At 33.9% G+C, this 17,780-nt stretch overlaps 1 long non-coding RNA gene across 2 annotated transcripts in view; it reads left to right on the top strand.

Moving 5' to 3' along the window:
• LOC145303480 (uncharacterized) overlaps positions 1-17,780 on the top strand; it is a 185,267-nt gene that overhangs the window by 65,775 nt on the left and 101,712 nt on the right. The window contains exon 3 of one of the 2 annotated variants that reach the window (XR_013873717.1): positions 12,422-12,781. The exons of the other annotated variant lie outside the window; for it this stretch is intronic. This is a non-coding gene — a long non-coding RNA (uncharacterized LOC145303480). Of the gene's footprint in view, positions 1-12,421; positions 12,782-17,780 lie in introns of those variants that run through there. 2 annotated transcript variants of the gene reach the window in all.

The following is a 17,780-nucleotide window of genomic DNA, read 5'->3' as shown; positions in this document are numbered from 1 at the left end:
TCTGTTAATACAAACCCTTTTCATTTAATGTAACGTTTAGTCAGCTCGAAAAGCAGTGTATATCGGTGTATTTGAAAGATACAAATGGTGGCGGACACTGTTGATTATGTTAAGTTTGAGAAAGTGAGTTAAAACTAAAAAACTATACAAAATACTGTCACAAACCCACCGATGATGTCAGCCTATGTCATGGTAACATATTCGGTGGGTTTTTGACACTGTATTGTATAGTTTTTAGTTTTCAACTTAATTTCCCGAACTTAACGTATTCAACAGTCTGCAACCATTTCTGTTTTTCCAGCCGATTAAACATTTTACCTTACATAAAAACACTAAACAATTATCCAGTTAGGTAGAAATGTAACTTACCTTACCTTTGCTTTCATTTGTTTTTGGACAACTTTTTCGAATCTGTGTATAGTAACCCCCCCCCATCACTCAAATATTAATTACTAACTCATATTTTTGTATACAGAAAAAAAAAAACATTTAGCGTTTCAACGTTAGCTTTATCCACTGATTGTTGGTCGAGCCCAAGCAATGATTGACGGTAATCCTGAGGATCAGGATCCAATTCTGCAAGAGTACCATTTTTTTCATTTTTTTCTTTTTCTTTTAGAGTGGATTGCTGTACCAAGAATATAAGAAACATGCATTTTCTCTTTTTATTAAAATTTTCCATTACACCAAATTTAGCCACAGCAACGCGTGGCAGGGTACAGCCAGTATATATATATATATATATATATATATATATATATATATATATATATATATATATATATATATACAAAATCTGTATAAATTGAAGTATCATATTTTAGCGTATTTTACGACTGGGTTACGCCGGGTGTCCTTGCTAGCTTAGATAAATACTTTTGCAGTTTTTAAAAAAGAGTTACAATAATATCAGGGCGTCTCCATTTACGCTGAACATCCACAGAATGCTTACGTCAATATATTACGTATTAAAGAGTCCGTTCTGGAATTTCTACAGGTCTCGCTAGTTTTATATGATTATATGAAAACAGCGTGCGAACCTATCTTGAAAATCATAGTAAAAACAATCCTATTGTTCAGCACCTTCGTATTTACTAGACTCTCCGTTTCTGTCCAACTCTTTTCCTATCATTATGTTATGGCCGGACAACGTCAGATGATTGACCGACATTTGAACTGGTGACAATATTATGGAAATAACAAAGTGTTTTGATAACGGAAGAATGTTATAAATTAGGACTGGAATTTAATGTAGAAATAATTAAGCCATAAATATGTTGAACAATAAAATGCCTAGAAGGATGTTTAATAAAATAGTATTGGTATTTTTGTTTTTTAATAAACAAAGGTACATGACAAAAGACCAGTCAAGGATTTTGGTTGCGTAGATACACGACATGACGAGTTTAGATACACGTTAGAAAGTTAGTGAGTAAAGTCTGTAACAGCCGGACGAGAAAGACGGTCGCCAGACGAGATAGCATCCAGCATCCAGAGGCAAGACCGATAATTAGGATGTAGACAGGACTGATCAGCGTTCAACCTTTCCATGATGGGCACAATATTCTAGAATAAAAGTTGCTGAAAAGAAACCAGAGGTTTGTGGTTCTTAGTAGAACTTTCGTTGCAGATTTCCGTCCAACAAGATCAAAGATGAGCTAAGTGATGTTCCATAATTGGCAAAATGTTGTAAAATGGTATTCGTCCCTTTTGTTGAAGGTATGTCTTCCTTTGTCTGGCAAGAGACAAAGGTGTTTGTTTCGTCCCTTATTTGCCGTTATGTGAAAATACACCCGGAAAGTTGGTTTGTGACATTTTGAAAACCAGGCGATTACACGTAAATACATATATGAAGAACAGAAGCACACCCAATAAGACACTTGGACAACTTCGTTTGTTTTTGTTTGTGCGAAGCTAGAATCGCTCGGTTTTGGGGGCTAATTAAGCTATTTTTTTTTTGTACAAACAAGGTGTTTTTTTACAATTTAATTCAATATCATAGAACTTTACTAATTAGCTTTGAAATAGACCCAGAAAACTAATATTTATCTTTCAAGGGATTTTTGTAATGAATTTATTTAACTTCAAAATTTAGCTGAACTTGTCAATTTCTGAATGTCGCCGTGAAAACATTTTTCATTATGATTTTTTTTTTTCACGTGTACAAATATTTTCTTCAGTTTGGAAATTAAGTTCAGTCTTTAATCTTTCAAATACATTCAAAAAGTAGTCAGGAACTTCCAAAAAATTGTGATAAACCGGCTTTCAAAACTATGTCTCATTATCAGTTTTTCGTCATTAATGCCCGTATTGAACAATAAAAATTAACAAACTTATGCAGATAAAAATAACACAATTAGTCTTTATTATTTATTTATTATTATATTTAATAATAGAATGGAAAAATAAGTTTTTATTTTATTTGAAATTTTATAAGAAATATGTTAATTTTAAAAATAAATGTTTTTATTTGAACATATATATAATTACAAATATGCTTATGAAAGTATGAAAATAAAATTATTGATATCAAAATATTAAATTTAAAACATCATAACAAAAACTATCCAACACATACTAAAAGCGAAGAAACTTACCGCTCCCGGTAGCGCTCCCCAGAAAATTAGAAAGTACGTTAGCCGACTATAACAGTTAAATTATTATTTTAAGACGATGTACAGATCTTTTTTTTTTTTTTTTTAGCTTTTTCTAAACATTATTTCAATGAAGCATATATCACCCGAAACAATACACTTTATACTAAGAAAGTCTTCTGCACTCACCGGTATATCTTTAATATATTACCCCATTATATTACGTTCCAATCAATCACCGTTAAATAAATATTCACTGAGTATTTAAAAATAAAAAAGCATTTCAAAACGTTCATAAAATGAAAATACTACAATTGTAATAAAAAAAAAGCATCCATACTTTTGGATTAATGCACATTTTCTTTAATAAATATGTAATGTTAAGAATTTGAGTATTCTTGTTTTAAACTTGAATTGGGATTTTGTTTAGAAGAAAAATACCTTGATTACACCAGTGACCTACTCAAAATGTCGGGATATCTATCTATCGATATATCTATCCACACACACACACACACACACACACACACACACACACACACACACAAATATATATATATATATATATATATATATATGAAATTATGTCCATAGATTAACAGCTGATAAATCTTGAGTTGTCTCGCAGCGTGGTCCAAATGATATATATATATATATATATATATATATATATATATATATCCATCAGAACAGGCAGAATGTTTTATCTTGATTCTATTGATCTGAGAGGAGGGACGATTGTTACAGGAAAAAAGGCTGTCCCTTTCCATGTAAATAAGAAGAACATTAGATAAGTGAAAATGAGATTAGGATAAGCCTAGAATCGAACCTTGTAAGCAAGGTTCAGAAATAGAATGTTAGAAATCGGAATATTAAAAAAGTCTATCGTTAAATTCTATTATAAATAGTTAGATATTGTTTATATTGTAAAAAGAACTGATTGTTCATTCTTTTACAAAACTGAATATTAAAAATATCAGCTAAAAAGAATAATGCAAATTAATAATACATTGTTAAAAAATAGGTTAGGTTAAAAAATAGGTTAGGAGATGTTTCTTGTTTGCAGAAGTGTGTTTTGGAAAAACGTGTGCATAGCCACGTGAATTGGTTACGTTGAGAAACACACTTCTGACGTCATAGCAAAAGGGGGATTCTCAATATAGGAGCTAGAGTTAATCAGATCAGACAGTTGAGTTGAGGAAAAACGGTTGAGTCTGCTAGTCAGCAGAGATCAGGAGAGTCAGTCAGTTGGCAGTCAGTGGTCAGCTGCCCCTTTGAAAGCGAAGGATAGAAAATTAAACTATGTAGATCCCGAATGTAAATTCCTGACGTCATCATCATTCGGCCGGTCCAATGAATAAAGAATCACCATCAATATTTTGTAACTGTTTGTCTTCATGTGTCATCATTCAACATCCAAAAGGTAATGTTTTAATCATCTTATAACGAACTTTGTAACTTTCCCAATAATATGTAACCCTCTCTTCTCGCTAATATATGCTATAAGAATCCACAGAACTATATAAATATCTCCCTCTCATCATCATCGTCATTCGTGTATTATATGGCCTCAATATGAATCTCCCGGCATATCACTGAAACATGACCCCCCCCCTCACAAACAACACGATTTTTGTTTTATTGGAAGAAATGTTTACCCTGATTACAAGTTGTTTTGTAAAGAAACCAAATATCAATTTAACCTCTGAAAATAAAACATAATTGCTTGTTTAAAACTTGAATCGTGATTTGATTTGGAAGGTGACAGGCTTTTGTTACAGCAGTGATCGAGATCACGTTGACACTGCTGTCGAAATCCAGCACCAAATTCAGACGACGACAATGAGCGGACGACTGCGGACGATTGTGTAATGAACGCACACAAACGCATGCTCTTAGGAATATCACATGATGTATTTGAAACTTGATCCTAGCAGTTTTGCAAGGGAAGGGTTGCGTATCAATCAGAAACTACAACGAAGACGTGTGGGTAATTTTTGTGCTCTGTGCCGACCAGATACTGGCCAGCGATAACTAATTAAGGTTCATATTAATTTTTGGAAAACATTTTGAAACGCCGGCTCCTATTACACCACCGAAGCTAACAACTTAGAGCTTGGTTAGTACTTAGCGAGCGACCATTTTGAATATAAAAATACCTAATCCGGAATAATAATCCTGGGGGCGTATATATGCATTCTACGAACGGTAGACCCGCAATGGGAAACTATTTAGGTGAGAGCAAAAATCACAAAATGGCAGAAACACTAGAGGATGAGCTCCAATCTGTAATGGAATGGGGACAAAACTGGATGGTCACATTCAATGCTGCCAAGACTGAACTTGTTTCCTTCAATAACTACAAGAAACCTTCTCTACCACCAATAGCAATGGCTAAGAACACATTGCCTGAAAGTACTTCTTTTAAACTCCTCGGCCTAAGGGAACATGAAGTGGAATAGATACATTGAGAGCATTGTCAAGGCTGCTGCAAAAAAGGTGGGCCCTCTCTACCGTGCTAGAAAACTACTTACGCCTGAAAGTATCCTGTATCTTTATAAGGCCACCATTCGCCCATGTATGGAGTGCTGTTGTCACATCTGGGCTGGTGTGTCTGCTGCTTGTCTCTCACTCCTAGACAGGGTTCAACAGAGAGTCGCGAACCTGATAGGTTCTGAACTGTCATTTAGACTTCAGCCTCTGTCCCATCGACGAAATGTTGCATCCCTCTGCCTGTTCTACAAGTACTTTAAGGGTGAGTGCTCTGACGAACTGCAAGCACTTGTGCCTCCTCGACGTGACTACCACCGACAAACCCGACAAGCAACTAAGTCTCACCCCTTTTCAGTAGAGATTCCTAGGTGTAAGAAAGCCTTTTACTCCAATAGTTTCTTCCCCAGAACTGCAAGTCTTTGAAACTCCCTTCCGGGATTCTGCTTTCCCAACTGCACTGATATGCAGAAGTTCAAGTGTAATGTGAACAAACATCTTGCTACTCATCTTCCTTCATAATGTTCCCGCAAATTATGTCCCCGATAGTAGCCCCCTACTTCAAAGTGGCACTGTGCCTTGTTTCGGGTGAAAATTGAATTAAAAAAAAAATGTTTAGTCTCTTAAAAAAATGGATTCTTGAATAGGAAGGATCATGATGAGAAAGCACATCACATTAATTTCTACAGAATTTATGTTTACTCTATATAATAGATTTTCTGGTTCGATTATACTGTTCGACGATGACTGATTGCTTTTCAGATTTAGATTTTAGAAGTTTGGATTTGAGTACCCGATGTTTATTCATAGCCAGAAAAAGCACATAGTAACTAGTTTTTACAAGCAATGATGTCATTGGCAGGAAGTTACGTAGTTTTATGATAATAGCGCGTTATGGCTGTCCAGTGTCCACGGATGTAAGACCGACTGATGCCAACTGGCAGAGTGTGTTTGTTTTGTAAATGTTTACAAAAGAAGCGGACAGTCGAGAGTTGAATAAAACATCTTTTCTTTTCGGTCGCATATAGTACTTGCAACTTATCTCGCAGGTAATTCACTCTAACACGACCCCCCCCCGTTCCTTCACATTCAAGTTCATTTGGAAGTAAATAGAAGACCTGTTCAGCTAGATTGGAAAATACAAGACCGGGATTTTGTGGCGGGTCCTATACCCCTCCCCAAACAACCCTCAGCAAATGTTTGTTTTATTTAATTAGTTCGAAAAGAACTTTGTATATATAAAAAAAGAAAAGAAAATCAAACCTGATCGAAGTTAAAAGCACAAAAATAGAAAAGCCGCTCTCATTTTTCCAGATAACCAGGACAGCATATGTATGTTGTACGTATTGGTTGGTTTTAGAGGCGGCGAACTTTAAATTGACTACTCTATTTTCTTTAATTGCAGATTTGGCAGCTATCAGTTATTTTAAGTTCAGTTTTGTTTGGCAATTCATCATATGGATTCAGTAGGGCGGAGCCACATGTCAAACAATGGGCGGTACGATCAATTTACTGACAGAAACATTTGACAAACGAATAATTGTCAATGGGCCATCTCAGTCCTGCGATTTAACCCCACTAGATTATTTTCTTTGGTGATATATAAAGTCCCATGTCGACACTGATCAGCCAGACACAACAGACCACTTGGAAGACGATAATCAGCGCGCTATTGCCGAAATGCAGCCTTATTTTATGTGTAGATTTGTGAAAATTGGACCTCTAGCTACACGTATACTCATACTCATTAGCTACAGTGGCCATATGCCCTCAGTTGTATTCAAATTATAAACGCCAAAATTTAATCTTGGAATGAATCATATATTTGTATAATAAAAATACTTTTCTGTGATTTATTTTAATTTAAAGTTCGCCGCCTCGGAAAAAACCCTTTATATAGTACAAAGGCCAAAACGCTCCCTCGTTAAGAAGCACAGTTTATGACAATATCAAATAACAGGGTTTTTGTTAAAGAAAATTAATTAGATTTTTGTTTATCAAATTTCAATAGATTGATAGGTATACCGATAATAAAATTTAAAAATTGTTATGAGTTATCATTAGAGCTAGGACAACAGCATATTCTTTTCATTGTTTTCACTCTTGAATATATATCTGACACAGTTAGACACAGTTAATTAACTGAGAACCACATCACTCTACATAAAAACATATACGATATCAAAACAAGGAAAAGAATATGCTGTTGTCATAGCCCTAGTTATCATCGAGAACAGCATAACAATTCTTTGTTTGAGGACTACAGATGTGAAATAAACAAATAAATGTTTATTTGCAAAAACAACCATGCGATGTACTGGTTTTCTAAAACACAGATTTATTCAAATTTAAATAATGCTTCTAAAGAGGAAAACAAACCTTTCAACAAAATCACGCGGTCACGTGGCCACTTCGAGACTTGAGCATTTAAAATATGAACGTTTTAAATAACACTCGGATTTTACTCTTCTGTTTAATTGCTTGCCACATAAGAACGGCGAAGAGAAAGAAACAAGATAAAGACATCTCTGATGAAGGTGCGATATCGCCAGGCATTTTTATTATCATTCAAACACTACCTTGTTTGAATATATGGTTAAATGGCAGTCTTAGTCATTTAGAACTGCTTTAAAGCTTCACCGCTCATTCATTTTTCGACTAAATTTCAAACAATTATAACAGTTTATAGATCACCTTCTCAGCCATATTGTGAAAAATTTTTTTTTCAATTTTCGTTTAGTAAAACAAAAGATATAATGAATTTTCTGGTGTTCAAAATCGTAAAAATATGTGAGCGACACGTTTTATGACTGGTTTCCATAGCAGCTACGTCGCTTTAGCGACTACTGTTGCTACTAATTAACTGCTGTTGCGGAAAGAGAAGTAACAAGTGAAACAGAGAGAATGAAAGAATGAAAGGGGGATATGTGGGGGATTTTATTGAAAGCAGACGAGTGCCGGCATTGTTATTACATATGTGTTTATGGGGACAAAAAATAAGACTGAAGTGAATTTATTGGAAGCCTGGAAAATCATAGAGTACAATAGAAAAATGCGAACATGAAAAGTAATATGGTTAAGCTTAAACATGGAAAAGTAAAGGACTAGTCGTTCAAACTGAAAAAGAAAAGGACAAGATATTATAGTAAAAAATATAATAAATTTATAACTTAAAATATTACAGCATTAAGATTTTTTTTTAATTCAATTTATAACATTATATAATTAATCCTTAATGATGCAATGTATTGTAATGAACAAATAAATGTTCATTTATCACCCGTTTTTTGTTGCGTACAAACTTATAAAACATGAATACTTTTTCAAACTCCCAAAACACCATAACCTTTTAAAAAATCCATGTGAAATCATTTTGATATACTTAGATATTACAATGCCCATATAATCAACTTTACATGAAGGGGCAGTCCGAAAAAGCTTCCAAGTAGGATATATATACATATAGATATATATACACACATATATATATATATATATATATATACATATATATACGTATATATACATATATATATACATATATATATACATATGTATACATATATATATATATACACACATATACATATATATATACATATATATATATATACACACATATACATATATATATACATATATATACATATATATACACATATATATACATATATATATACATATATATACATATATATACATATATATACATATATATACATATATATACATATATATATACATACATATATATATACATATATATACACATATATATACATATATATACATACATATATATACATACATATATATATACATATATATACACATATATATACATATATATATATACATATATATACATGCATACATATATATATATACATATATATATACACACACGCATATGTACATACAACAAACGTTGTTAAAGACAACAGAGCTTCTGTTTGATGAAACTTTTTTATTTTTTACATTTTTCTGATGATCTTTTTAATGTGTGGCAGATGATATCGATTCGATGTATAGTTGCTTTTCGTTTTTTTGAAGAAAGCATCTTAAGGAGGGCTATGTGAGTATTAGTGCGAAGAGGGTTGGGAGTTTTTTTTTATATATAGTAGCGGTGGAAAATGCGTGTCAGCTGTGAGTGTCCAGTGTGGGATAGAGGAGTGCCCAGTTCTGTGGTCAGAGTCAAGTGGGGGTGGTGGTTGGGGTGTTTACGGCAGGAATTTTAATGTGTTTTCGTTGGATTAGAATGTGATTTTTATTAAGGACAGGTTTTGCGTTTTAAAAACCTGTTTGCGTTTGCTCCAAGCATTTTTAACTTCTTGACGTTGGTTTCGTGGTGTATTAATTTTGTGTTGCTGACAAAAATTTCTCTAACTTTGGAGGAGGGGCAATTACGTTTTTTTTTTAAGTATTGTAATATTGCACTTAATTCTGTATTAAGCATGAGAAGTCGACGTGACAGTGTTATTTAACCAACGTAACTATGTGGGAATGGAAATTCCCAGGCTAATTCGATTGTCGCCCTTTAACTCGGAGAGTGACACAGCCACGTGACTTCCTATTTCTTAAATTTCTTTTTCTTTTTCGCGTTGGACCCTCGAGCAGCCAACATGTAACGAAGAATCGCTCCTGTTGGTGGCATCGGCCACCAACAGCGGTCCTGACTCACTCGTCAGCTTCTTATCAATCGCAAGTAACGAACTCGTATTCTTAACGAATTCTTATTCTTTCTATCGCTTTCTTAATATTTCTCATGTATATTCATGCAAATAAATTGCATTTTTTCGCTGATTTATACCAGTATGTTTTTCGTCATCATTATGCGACTTTTTGCTTTTCAATCCTTCTACCATCCAATACATTCACCATACGCATGAGGACGGGATCGTCTATTACACAAACAGACCATCCTGTCCCCTAACAAGTGGTAGACGACGACGTGATGTTTTTTTCAAGAATGGTGACCTAACGAACATTTCTCATAAAAGCTTAACAATCTACGTTCCAAAACATATTTTAAAATGTTCTCACTGTCGCATCGCAATTGAAGCACATGCCGATATATCGCTAAATAAAATATACACAAAAAAGCAAGAAAAAAAACAACGAAAAAAACAAGGAGAAGAACACTTTTTCGTCGCATTTCCAACTTTACGTCTAATATATTAGGACGATGTTTATAACATTTCACACAAAGGTACGTTATCTATCTGGGACTGTTTTTAGACAGGTTTGGTCTCGGAAGGTATTCGATACTTATCGATAATCGATAATCGAAAAATCCGATTAAAGAAGGAACAGGCGAATTTGATTAAAGTTGACACCTTATACATCTTAACCTCACAAGTTCATTTGAGAAGTTTCATTACTGGCCAGAATAAAATGCGCTGCATACAAAATCAACAGTAAGCTCGTTGATATGACAGGGACATTCAAAATGAATGTTTCTGTTTAGAGCACAATTTAATTCAAGTCATTCTTACCGCAAAAATGATAAGGACCGGCATATAAAATCGACAATTCTATTTAGAGCACAACTGAACCATGGTACGTGAGTTTTGCATTTTAAACTTTAAGTCAATCTATTATAAACAATAATTTTATAAAATCAACAGTCGATTCTCTTAGTGGAATGTAGGCTACAATGTATTTTGGACTAAGTAACTGCAGGATGAATCCAAAAAATAGACATTTTATTCTCTTCACATTTTTTATTACGAAGCGTATCTTTGAACCGCGATGTCCGTTAAAAGCTTCGACAATACCAACGGACTACTATCTTCACGAATATTTCGATTTTTCTCGTGAACGAAGCACTTCGCCGTTACAAACCAAACAGGAAAATAATTTTAATTACACATGAATACAACGTGCGCTCTGAAATATTCTTAGACGTTCTTTTCTCGTCATTTAACTCAAACCGCCATAACCGAAGCAAAATATGACTTCCCGATCCTGAAAGGTCAATTTTTCTGTTGCATTCCTTCTTATAAACCAATGTGTTCAACTAAACTATTTTTACGAGGACCAGTTCTTGTTTACCTCAGTCGGAAACACTTCGAACGAACAAGACGGGATTACGCACATGTGGAACAAGCACCTGCAACGAACGAACGTCACACTATAGTACAGACGTAACTCCAGAGATATGCGCCAACCGCTACAACGAACGAAAATAACTTCCTTATTTGAACGAGAATCCTAACAATTTTAATAGTAATTTCAACCTATTTTCAACACCAGAAATTATATATGAATTTTGCTGTGGATGACGAAGTCTAACAAACATTCCATCACACACGCGTTTTATATATGGATTTTGCTGTGGACGACGAAGCCTCAAGCATGCTGACACACACGCGTTTTAGCTACGTATCACAACTTTAAACTTTCTTCATTATATCTAAATATTTTTTTGGCACGTGCGAATATAAAAAAGAATATTTCAGCTTTCAACTCAATCGTGGAGAACGTACGGCAACAAGCCCACCGCATAACTCAAATAGCAATTCTCACGCTATTTCATCTCCAGTTTTCCACAATTATGGAAAGGAAAAAGCGACAACAAGCCGCTTCAGCAACATGTTACGGTGCAACAAGCCTCTCCACGGCATATCAACCTTTCCAGCAACACCTTACAGAATATAAACCTTTTCTAGCAACAGACGCCACAACCAACTCAAAGACTGTACACTGTACACTTCTGGATGTCACAACGACTCGCCTCATCTCACTTCATCGAAGTTCCCCAGTGACATGAGTAAGCTGCGTCACGCACACTAAGACACTCATCCCTGGACGTTCAGACCATACTGACCCACTGAGTATGCTTTTGACACATCTCTCTATGGACGGACCAATTTCCTCGCAGACCCACTTGTGACCGTAAGCATGTAGTCGACGCATTCCCGAACCTACTTCAACCAACCATGCTGACCCTTGCGCACGCTTCGTAGACTCCACGGCAATACAGTCTATGACCGCAACACTCCATAACTCACAATGTCGTTCCTGTGACCATCATACAGTTATACAAGTGTTGAACACATTTTTGCCTGATATCCTTTAACGTCGGAACTCCTTCTTTTCACCTTGATATTTAATAAATAAAAAATGCTTTCTTGTTCCCTATACAGTGGACACGCACATATATATGCATGTTTTTTTTTTCTCCAATTATCTTTTCTTTTCTCTAGTTTCCAGCTAACTAGGAAGGGAGTATTATGGGAATGGAAATTCCCAGGCTAATTCGATTGTCGCCCTTTAACTCAGAGAGTGACATAGCCACGTGACTTCCTGTTTCTTATAGTTCTCTTTCTTTTTAGCGCTGGACCCTCGAGCAGCCAACATGTAACGAAGAGTCGCTCCTGTTGGTGGCCGATGCCACCAACAGCGGTCCTGACTAACTCGTCAGCCTATCATCAATCGCAAGTAACGAACTCTTATTCTTAATGAACTGTTATTCTTTCTATCGCTTTCTTAATATTTCTCATGTATATTTATGTAAATAAATTGTATTCTTTCGCTGATTCGTTTTTCATCATTATGCGACCTTTTGCTTATCAATCCTTCTACCATCCAATGCATTCACCATACACATGAGGACGGGATCGTCTATCACACAAGAAGACCATCCTGTCCCCTCAACAACTATTAGTTTTATTATTCTTGTAGGAACTGCATTCTCTTAAGTGGCATTTGAACTTATAGATTACGCTGGTTTGTTCTAGTGGTTTTAGGGTAAGAAAGGCATTGTTTTTTACTACGAGATTTTGGGTTTTAAATGGTTTTATAGTATATGATAAGTGTAATCTTATTGTTGTCAGAGGGGGGAAACATATCTATAAATCATATTGTTCTTCTTGAGTTATTGTGTAGGATAATGTATACACACACACACACACACACACACACACACACACACACACACACACACACACACACACACACACACACAGACACTTTCACTTAGCATTTCCTTGCCCGGGTGTTTGGAGGTGTATGTTGAGAAAAAAAAAGTAATTTTTTTTAAATTTGACCCCTATTATGACCCCTTAACATTTATTGTTTTGGGCTCAAATTAAGTTATTAAATTAGATCCATGTCCAAGGAATCTACATCTAAAAATTTAAAATTATCGGAGGAGTTTGGTAGAGTTCTCAAAGGTCAAATCGTTGCACTTTGACCCCTTACCAGCCAAAATTCTAGCCGAAAATGGATTATATCGATTTTCCCAAATCTCATATCGAATTTCGAGTCTGTAGACTTAAAATTGACAGAGTTATTGCGTAGGAAAATGTACACACACAGACACAGACACGTACACACACACACACACACACACACACACACACATATATATATATATATATATATATATATATATATATATATATATATATATACTACCATGGGCGTTGCCCGGGTATTTGGAGGTGTATGTTGAGCAAAAAAAAAAAAAAAAAAAGAAAGCAGTCAATTTTTTTTTAACTTTGGCCCCTATTATGACCTCTTAAAATTTATTGTTTTGGGCTCAAATGAAGTTATTAAGTTAGATCCATGTCCAAGGAACCTATATCTAAAATGTCAAGTGTTTAGACCCAAAATTGTCGGAGGAGTTTGCTAGAGTTCTCGAAGGTTAAATCGTTGAACATTGACCCCTTTACAGCCAAATTTCTGGCCAAAAACCGATCACATAGATTTTTCCAAATCTCAGTACCCTGTATATCAAATTTCGTGTCTGTAGACGGAAAATTGACAGCGCTATTGCGTAGGGAAATGTACACAGACACACAGACAGGCAGACAGACACGTTCACTTTATATATATATGTATATATATATATATATATATATATATATATATATATATATATATATATATATATATAAGAATAACAGTATAGCTACATTCCAAGATCCAAATATTTATTTTTCATGCTAAATAGCTCCTCCAGCATGTTAAAATTTCGATACATGTTTTTACAGATCCATTTGTTTGTGCAAAACCAATCGGTTATTATTATGTCAATACTAACTCTTCTCCTGCATATATACTCCTATGAAATATGGATGAGCTGTTTTGCATGAAAAATAAATATTTAGATCTTGAAATGTAGCTATACCGATATTTCTTTTTTATATGTACTGTTATATTTAACATACATTCCAAGCAAAAATGGCTTGTATAAACAAAGTGAAATATAATTGAAAAAAAAATATATTTTACAAGAAAAAAAAGAAGAAAAAAGGAATAAATATACATATATGCATTTGTTGTGTCTGACATCAAATAAGTTAGTGTTCAGTCTTTACTGCTAGTTTAGCTAAAACAAAGCAAGAAATTAAATTGAGTGAAAGAGGGAAGTGCAATGTATTGTGGGAAATGGTTATGGTGGAGATAAAAATGAAAGAGATGGCAATATCCGGTCACTTAATTGAACGTTTCTCTGTTCAGGTGACCTTTTCGTAGCCGTTTTCATGTGTTTTCATGTGCCTCTTCTCTAGTCAATTTTATAAATCAGTCGTCTATGTAGTTGTTTTTTATTTTCATGTTTTCTTGTTTTTAGCCTCAATGCTCTCTCACTTGTTCATTTACGCTCTTTCTTGTGAAAATAGCCAGTTTTTCTGTATTCTAGATTGCATATTATTATTATTATTATTATTATTATTATTATTATTATTATTATTATTATTATTATTATTTTACTCACTAAGATAGTCACACAAGGCATCACCAAAGATTGTTTTTTTAGAACAACGTGGAGTCTGAGTGACAACAAGTCTCCCCAGACTTCCAGTGCTCTCCACCTCTTTCGATAACCTTGGACAAATAATTTGCGTTATTGCAACAGCCATTATTTCTCGTTGGCGGCGACCATTGATCTTCACAGGAATTTGGGGAGCTATTGTTATTGTTATTGTTGTTATTGCTATTATTGTTGTTGTTGTTGTTGTTGTTGTTGTTGTTGTTGTTTCCGTTTCCGTTTCCTCCTCCACACAGGCCATCATCAAATGACAAGTCTCCCCAGATTTCCAGTACTCTTCCCCTCTTTCGATAACATTTGCAAATTAATTTGCATTATAGCAACAGTCGTCTGTCACGGACTTCTCATTTATAGCGACCATTGATCTTCACTGTGAGTTAGGTGGCGATAAGCCTCTCCAAGGTCCCAATCCTCCTCGCACTCATCCAGTGGAGGTCTGGTTAGTGCTATCTCCCTTCGGTCTTTCTATCCTCCTTTACCCTCTGTTTTATTTGGTGCGGCAAATAGCATTTTTCCTTGTGCTCCTATTATTATTATTATTATTATTATTATTATTATTATTATTATTATTATTATTATTATTATTATTATTATTATTTATTTATTTATTTATTTATTTATTTATTTTATACTTTAATAATTTATTCAGTAAGATTTTCACACAGGTCATTATTAATGAACTGTATTCCCCCGAAATCCAAGTGACGTCACCTCAGATTTCCAATCCCCTCGGTCACTTTCAATAATATTGCAATTATTTTGCGTTATTGCAACAACAACTATAAGTCTTTCCAACATTCCAGTACTGTTGGTGTTCTTCGTGATTGCTCTTTCCATCTTTTTAAAAATATATTTTTCACGACATGTGCGTGTGTTCCCTTTTTACATTTTATCCATGTTCGGTAAGTTTTTGTTGTTCATTTAGATTGTTTTCAGCATTCATGAATTTTCATATTTCGGCCGTTTTCATTATTGCCATTCGTTGTATGATATTTATCTTCCTTTTGATTCCAATTTCTTCTGACCTTTTCACTCCTTTTGTCGTTGTCGGAATCGTTCCTTATGATCCTGTAATTATTAGTGTTCTATAGTGATTTTCTGCCGTTTCCCTATTCATTCAGTTCTCTGTTCTAGAAACATAAAATCATAACTCTATTTGCTTCTACAGGATATAAAAAAAATCTATATTATATTTCTCTTTGTCTGTCTGACCGTTTGACTTGGGGAAACTACTGGGCCAATCTCTCTATAATTTTGTATCCGGTATTTGCTATGATAAGGTGCAGCGAACTATTATGGTAGACGCTTGAGATTAATAGGGAGCGATAAAGATTGATCACCGCAATACCACTTTTACTCTAGAAGTTTTCTTGGAAACTACTCGGCTGATTTGGCTAAAATTTTCCAAGTATATTTGTTATGATGAATTGCAGTGAGCTAAGTATTATGGTTAGATGCAAAGTTAGGAAATAATAAACAGTATTTAATACAAAAAAAAAAGAACAAAAAACAAACAAAAAACTGAACAAAAAATGTAACCATATTCAACCATCAATTTGGCATAAAGCATCCATTCTAAGTCAACTGTTTATAACTTTTGACCATTTTTAACGTCTTAAACTGTCTAATAAAGTATACGAATCTAATATATAAAACTCACTATGTGTGTGTGTGTGTGTGTGTGTGTGTGTGTGCCTGTCTCGGTTTTTCAAATTGTATCTCTTGAGGATACTGTACCTTTGGTGCAACGGGTAACGTGACCGATTACTAGCACAAATGTTGCGGTTTCGATCTCCATCAGTTCCCCTTTTTTTCATTCCGATATTCTTGATTTTTAACACAAGAAACTTTTATTAAAAAATACAGAAGAATGTTTTTGATTTACGTAACGAAAATGTCATATTCAAAATATATATGATATATCAGCTTATTTGTAACATTCCAAACATCACGTAAATAGATCAAGTTATAGCATTTGTATCAGATCTACTCCTAAACTAATTAACCGATCATTAAAAATATTAATTATGCGTATATGTTTATATATTTCTATGTCTTGGGTTCACCCCCAAACTAATTAACCGATCATTAAGAATTTTAATTATGTGTATATGTCTATATATTTCTATGTCTTGGATTCACCCCCAAACTAATTAACAGATCATTATGAATTATAATTATGTGTATATGTTTATATATTTATATGTCTTGGATTCACCCCTAAACTAATTAACCAATCATTATAAATTTTAAATATGTGTATATGTTTATATATTTCTATGTCTTGGATTCACCCCTAAACTAATTAACCAATCATTATGAATTTAAATTATGTGTATATGATTATATATTTTTATGCATTGGATTCACTCTTAAACTAATTAACCGATCATTATGAATAATTAGCATACGTATATACTTATGTATTTGTATATATTGGATTCACTCCTATACTAATTAACTGATCATTAGAAATTTAATGTATTATAAGTTTGTATATTTGTATAGTCATATGTAAAAAAATCACATTCAATGATTAGTTTTTAATGTATTTATGTGTACAAGAAATTCTATCAAAGTAATAAGGTACTTGTGTAGTGTAGTACTCATGAAAAACAAAGAAAATATTACCTGTGACATGGAAGTTATTAAAACCGAAAACCACGTTTAATATTCGAGTAGTATGACTTACATATGAGAAATAAGGTGCTTCTTCACTATAGCACTCAGATAGCAAAACGAATTCTTACCCCTGGCGTACAAAAAATGTAACACAACAGAAAATTACATAAACTTATCGAGTTTTTTATTTTTACATCAGAAAAACAGGTACTTGTACAGTATCCTACCCGAGAAATAAGGTACTTGTGCAGTATAGTACCCATATGAAAACAAAGGAAATCATACCCGTGGCGTAC

The sequence above is a fragment of the Euprymna scolopes genome, chromosome 19, assembly GCF_053919585.1.
Source record: "Euprymna scolopes isolate OS-2025 chromosome 19, ASM5391958v1, whole genome shotgun sequence".
Lineage (NCBI taxonomy): Eukaryota > Metazoa > Mollusca > Cephalopoda > Sepiida > Sepiolidae > Euprymna > Euprymna scolopes.
Note: the sequence above shows the minus strand (reverse complement) of the source record. Positions and strands in the feature narration are given on the sequence as shown.